Genomic DNA, 4,810 nt, shown 5'->3' on the forward strand with positions numbered 1-4,810 from the left:
GATAGATATATCATATCCATATGATATGAATATCGCATCCAATATCTATCTATCTATCATCTGTCTATCTATCATCTATATTTGGAAACTCCCCTGCACAGCACTTAGGGTAGTGCAACTTTTTTCCCTTGGAATAAAAATTATCACCATAATTACTCTCATGTGCAAACATCAGTTCAAGGTTGATTGTTAATATAAATGTGAAAGGGAAAACAATAAAGTTTTTAGAAGATTAAAAGAAGAGAAGAAAAGATCATGATATTATGGAATGCAAGGATTTATTAGACAAGAAAGAAATAAATGACCTTCTTTGAGCTTGAGGTCAAAGAAGCTTTGAGCTTCTTTGAGCTTGAGGGCAGCTTCACTTGAGTCTGTTGGTCTCTGGGTTGTGGGACACAACAGTGACATAGTTTCCCAAGGCTCGGGGCAACTTGCCCCAGTCAACAGGCTTCTCCTTCAGACAGCACACGATAGTGCCCCAGGGCATAGTGTCCACCGGAAGCACATTGCCTATGTTATGCTGGGCTTTCTTGTTGCAGTACATGAAGTGGTCAGTGTGGATGTCCTCAATGATGATGAACACCATCATCTGCTTCTTAAACTGGTATGGATCCTAGAAGACAACCTTGACGAGGGGTGCACCTGGGCTGGGTCATGGATAACGTCCTTCACGATGCCCTTGATGTAGTCATGCCACTTGGCGCAGTGTTGGGGCGCAGAGGCGCTGCCCCTTTGCAATACTCCATGTGCATGCAACACCGAGCCAACGTCCTTTCTCTTCCCACGGAGGACATGACCCATGAGGTCTACTGCGGAGTGCAGTAGCTGGAGAAGGACTTTTTTTTATTGTAATTTTTTTAAAGATTTTATTTATTTATTTGACAGACAAAGATCACATGTAGGCAGAGAGGCAGGCAGAGAGAGAGGAGGAAGCAGGCTCCCTGCTGAGCAGAGAGCCTGATGGGGGGCTCGATCCCAGGAACCTGGGATCATGACCTGAGCCAAAGGCAGAGGCTTTAACCCACTGAGCCACCCAGGCGCCCCTGTAATTTTTTTTAATAGGAAAACAAATATACAATTTAATTGGCTGAAAAGCAAGTAACAATAAAAGAAAATGTTTCTGGTACAGGATGGGCAATACAAAAAAACAGTGATCGAGTACCCGAATAATATATTAGCAATAGCGCGATAATGCAACAACAGTTGCTGCAGTTGCAATAGTGCAGCTTTGAATTATGTATTGTTGACTGTCCATAGTCCACATAGATCACTTGATGAGGGAGCTGTTTCTAAAGAAATTTTACAGTGGGTTGTGAAGGAAATCTTCAATCCAGATATGGGTATGTTCGCATATGATGAATCTACAAAATTGTTTTGGTTTTAATCCATCCTCTTTTGAAACTGAAGGTCAGTTCACTCTGATTGGCATAGTGCTGGGTCTGGCTATTTACAATAACCATACTGGATATACATTTTCCCGTGGTTGCTACAGGAAGCTAATGGGGGGAAAAGAAACTGTTCCTGACCTGGGAGAATCTCACCCTGTCCTATATCAGAGTTTAAATGATTATTGGAATATGAAGGGAATGTGAAAGATGATATGATGATCACTTTCCAGACATCTCAAAGAGAGACTTTGGCAATCCCATGATGTAGGATCTAAAGGAAAATGGTGATAAAATTCCAATTATAAATAAAAACAGGAAGGAATTTATCAATCTCTATTCTGACTACATTCTCAATGAATCAGTAGAAAAACAGTTCAAAGCCCTTTGGAAAGGTTTTCATATGGTGACCAATGAATCTCCCTTAAAGTATTTATTCAGAGCAGAGGAAATTTAATTGCCTATATGTGTATTTATTTACGGCCTAGGATGTATGGAATTCAGCTGTGTGTTAGATATTGAAAATTTATAAAATAGAAACAAAACTTTCATTTTTATTTTGTTAAGATTTTATTTTATTTTTAAGGATTTTATTTTTGTGTGCAAGTAAGAGAGAGAGCAAGCATGGGGGTGGGGGCATGTTGAGGGAGAGGGAGAGGCAGACTCCCTGCTGAGCACGGTCCCAGGATCCTGGAATCATGACCTGAGCCAAAGGCAGATGCATAACCAACTGAGCCACCCAGGTGCCCTACAATTTTATTTTTAAGTAATATCAACACCTAACATGGGGCTCAAACTTACATTCCTCATATCAAGAGTTGCATTATCAAACAAATAAAAGAAAAAAGAGAGAGAGAGGAGTTGCATGCTCTACTGACTGAGCCAGCCAGGCATCCCACAGAAAGACAAAATTTTTAGAAGTAAGCTTAATATTTGCCTCGTATTTATAGCAATTGACATGGAAGGGATTATAAATGTCAAAACTATATATGACACTAATGAGAGAAGCAGTGTTCCATCATGAAAACAGTAAGAATGAAAACCAATTTTACCTTGTTCCAATTCTTGTCCTCTCTACTGTCCTCTTCACTCTTCTTTTATATTTTCAGTTTAAAATAATGATATTTTTAAAAAGGAGTTATAAAAAGGAAAACATCTTAACTGACTTAAATCCCCAGGTAAAACATGAAAAAAAAAATGTTTCTTGACTAGGCATTGAAGTATATGTATGTAAAATAGTGATAACTGAAAAGAAAAGGGAAAGACAACCCAGGAGAATGAATAGCAGCATCAACTTATTACTTTCTTGGTTGCCTCTTAAGTTCCAGCTCGCAAACTTCAATAACACAAACTCACTTTGAAGGGCATTTGAAATCTAGTGTATTTTATGGAAATTTTTAATCAGAAGAATTAAAAAGAACTGTCATATAATTCATCATCAATATATAAGAGATAACAATTGTTGATATTTGTGACTAGTTATATAAAGATACTGGGATAGCTAAAAAGTAACTGAAAAGAGTGATGAAATAAAAAGAAAACCTGCATGTGTCAAAAAATTATAACTTGAAAATTAATAATCATAATTTTGAGAATTAAGCCTTATATTTTTGATAAATGCCATACTGTGGGTTAAACATCCAGCCTATTTAATGTAAATAGGAGTCAACCCCAGTTGCTAATGTTACCTTCACTGAAATAACAATGTGCTTAGTACCATGTTAGAATAATTTGGGACTAATATTTAGAAATAAATGTAATTAGACGTTGCCTTTTGACATGAAATGTGCATTAGAAACAATACATGCTTGAAGATTATGCTGCACACTGCCGCGAGCTTTGAAATTTTATTATGGAAAATTTATAAAAGACACTAAGTGAAGATGTTAGAAATATAAGCTCCATAATTTATTTAGTTTGGCAAATGGTTTAAATTTATAACTGAGAGATTTATTAACACTTTTAAATTGTAGAACCAAAGCTCATGTTCGCTCTAGTTTGTGCTTGCCTTCAACAAGTTTATATTGTGTACATACTGTGCTTCGGGCCCTGTTCTAGGTGCCATGGTTACAGTCAAATCTTCTTTTTAAAAGAAAAAAAAAATAATGATCTATAGTCATTTGTATGGCTATGCTCCAAAGTTGTAAAGGTCTGCGTTGTGATTCACCCCTAAAGTCTATAAAAGATTCCTTGCAGGGTCCTGTCTGCCCCCATAGATACTTCAAACACCCCAGGTTACAAAGCAGCATAAACAGCCGTCAGGACCTTTACAGAGTTTTTTTCCCGAGCCACATGTAAACCTACAGCCTTCTGGATTAAATTGATTGGAATAACATTCTCAAATGAGATACAAGTTGATTCTAAAATCTAAAGAGGCCCACTAAGGCTTGCAACTTTTTCTTAATGAGAAGAGGGAGCAGATGCACCAACTTGACCCTCTCCTTGCAAAATATATCTTGACACATCTTGGAACACTGTGCTTTAACATTTTGCAGAGGTAGCATGTCCTTGAATTTTAGTGGGATTTTTCTCCTAGCCACTAGACATATATCTCACCAAAATGTATAAGATAGTTGCTACTTTTATCACCATGATAGCATCTGTGTAATAGATTAGGGTGATGTCAGTGGAACAGAGTGGAAATCATAGTTCCAGAAGACTAGATTATAACAGAGGGCTGGAAAGGGAGTGATACCTGAGAGAGCAGGTGATACCAAGACAACAACGATGTGCTACTTTCTCTGCTGCATGGGCCAAACGTGGTGCAGTGTTCAGTACCAAGAGATATGGGGCAAATTCATCAGTTCAATAGGGCATACAGGTGCCATTGCCTATGTTGGTTTGCTTGAGCTCCAAAGCCATGTCTTGAAATAGCAATTATATATAGAAACCACTTGTTTACGTTTATTTGAATCCATTTTCACTATCTGAGACCAATTATCTAAGTTGAATTGTGATGTGACATAAATCACCACACTTGTATCTTTCTGGGAATTAGTGGTTAACACTTCTCTGAAATTGAATTGAATTCTCCATATTACTTCTGGTTTACCTTTTAGTTTGAAACCCATTCAGGGGCTTGCACTTAGCACTATAATTGTAGCTTTTGCTCCACTTGTCAGGGAACCAGGGTGAGGTTCTGCTAGTTACTAAATGTGACTATTTCATCTTTGCATTTCAGAATTAGGGACAATACTATTGGTTGGCTCCAAAGATATATATCTACTCTAAGATTGAACAGGTACAAAACTTCATTAATCATCTGTCCTCTAAACTTCACCAATTATTGGATCACAACATTGCTTTGGATCTCAAGGAATTAGTGACAGTTCAGTGTCAGTGTCCTGTAATAACTGAAAGTGCAGTTATTTCCTTTTTCTCAGTGCATAGTCACCATGGTAAATAACTTCAGGTCCTTTGGATGA

At 37.6% G+C, this 4,810-nt stretch overlaps 1 pseudogene; it reads right to left on the reverse strand.

Moving 5' to 3' along the window:
- Positions 1 to 281: 281 nt before the first annotated feature.
- Positions 282 to 801, reverse strand: LOC123948223 (annotated as a pseudogene).
- Positions 802 to 4,810: the final 4,009 nt, after the last annotated feature.

Source organism: Meles meles, chromosome 1 (assembly GCF_922984935.1).
Source record: "Meles meles chromosome 1, mMelMel3.1 paternal haplotype, whole genome shotgun sequence".
NCBI classification, from domain to species: domain Eukaryota; kingdom Metazoa; phylum Chordata; class Mammalia; order Carnivora; family Mustelidae; genus Meles; species Meles meles.